Raw genomic sequence first — 2,500 nt, forward strand, 5'->3', positions numbered from 1 at the left:
AATAGTAATAATAATAATAATAATAATAATAATAATAATAATAATAAAAAAAAAACAATAGAATAATAAAATAAAAAAATAAAATGATATGATATGATAAAATAGAATAATAATAATAATAATAATAATAATAATAATAATAATAATAATAATAACCCTTCTGTATACTATAGGCGTATGAAGCAGCTCCTTCTGTGAAGGTTTCATGAACTGGTTGAATACAGACTTTGGCTGAGACAATTATCTTCTTTTTCACCTTGAAGTCAAACCCTGTTAAGATAAACAATTTGGAAGAAACCCATATGAATAAGAATAAACTCATACATACAACATTTATATTCACAAACCATTTATATCTAATATATAATCCCAATAAAAATAGTTGAACTTTATATATATATATATATATATATATATATATATATATATATATATATATATATATATATGTGTGTGTGTGTGTGTGTGTGTGTGTGAGTGTGTGTGTGTGTGCGTGTGTGGTGAATGGGCCTGCGTATCGCCATGATCTGCAAATCTGTACTAGGCTGGTTTGCTGTAAGCGACAGATAGAAATGGCCAGCGTGGTGATGAAAACTGGCTAAACCCCATACATGAGAAGACATGTCTGAGGCCTTTGTCCTTCAGTGGACAAGAAACGGCTGCATTTGTTTTTGTTGGTGTTGTTATTGTTGATATATCCTTAAAGGAGGTCATATCATGGACGTAATCGGTGGTAAGTGATGTTCAGGCAAAACTGAATAAATAGGAAATTAATATATATTACCTGAAACTGATTAGACATTTCCAAAAAATTTCATCATTTGCTTTCTTTGTTGAAAATGATTCATATGGCAACTGTCATTGTCAATGCTTAGCCAGCCAGAGGTAAATATCCCTAGCAGGGACAGAAACGTTTGCCTTGAGGGGCTTTCGACAACAGTATTAACTGCTGTCACTAAAGTAGAATTCAGCAATGCCACTGAATGCCTTTGATCATAATCCCAGCAACTGTCATTATTCACTTAAAGGATTGTCAAATCAATCTTTGCTTGATCTCCCTGTTTCTTGATTGGGAGGATGCTTTGAAAAACATAGCCGGAAGGAAAACTTTAGACTACATTTATCCTTTGAATTATTTTAAATAAATTCGGCATGAGCCATCTGAAATAAGTTTAGCTTAAAAAAAATAATAATAAATGCTTCATGCTTAAAGCGAAGCTCACGGCATTAATTCTGATTTGGGAGGGAAATGTAAAGGATCATATAACAGTCGGCCGAAGTTTTGCATCACAAGATTTACATTAAACATTAATTTTGAATAGCGACAGAGCTTCTTTGTTTGTTTAATCATATTCTTAAAGGGGAGATTAAGTGTTCTTATAATTTAACAGACATCCCATACATTCCTGTTAATGTAGTGGTAATTAATAATAAAGTACTAATTTAAAAATAAAAAATAAAGAATGCAAGGAGGCCAATCATTAAATGAATAAACGTTCACGTAGCGTTGATTCTCCAAAACTAGAATGCTTTAAGAAAGCTAAAATAGGAAAGAAAAACGAAGTTTGTAAGAAGCAATAAAATCATTCTTTCCTCCTCGGAAGTTGATAATACCAAAATAAATGGAATTCTCAACCCAAATAATAGAATAATATTTCAATTTATAACTTATGGATATGTATGTTAGCTAAATATGTCATAAAATGATGTGAAAGAAAATTTCGATATTCTGTCATTGTGTGATACAAAAATGTAGATAATCAAGCATTTGAGGCATGATACTAACAAGAGGAGAATATTTAATTAATTATTTCGACATGTCTCGTCTCCTCTTTTGTGAAAAAGAAGAGATGAAATTGATTAATTGTCGTTCTACCTACAGACATCTACTGACCTTTCATATACCATGATAAAAAATAAAATTATTCAAAAGCCTTTGAGATAAAGATATATTATTATTATTATTATTATTATTATTATTATTATTATTATTATTATTATTATTATTATTATTATCATTATTATTATTGTTATTGTTATTATTATTATTATTATTAATTGCTAGGCTACAACCATAGCTAAAAAAACAGGATGCTATTAGCCCAGGGGCCCCAACATGGAAAATAGCCCAGTGAGGAAAGGAAACAATGAAAAATTAAATATTTTAAAAACAGTAACATTAAAATACATATTTCCTTTAAAAACTATAAAAAAAACTAACAAAATAAGAGGAAGCGAAATTAGATAGAATAGTGTGCCTGAGTGTACCCTCAAGCAAGAGAACTCAAACCCAAGACAGTGGAAGACCATAGTACAGAGGCTGTGGCACTACCCAAGACTAGAGAACAATGGTTTGATTTTGGAGTGTCCTTCATTAGTTAGAAGTAAAACATGTTTTTTTTCTTCTTGCCCAAAAATCTCCAAGTGAATAAAAAAAATTATTTCAACATTGTAAAATAGAAAATATACAGCAAACGGTTCCATTACAAAAAGTAAAGAC

Source organism: Palaemon carinicauda, chromosome 36, assembly GCF_036898095.1.
Source record: "Palaemon carinicauda isolate YSFRI2023 chromosome 36, ASM3689809v2, whole genome shotgun sequence".
NCBI classification, from domain to species: Eukaryota; Metazoa; Arthropoda; class Malacostraca; order Decapoda; family Palaemonidae; genus Palaemon; species Palaemon carinicauda.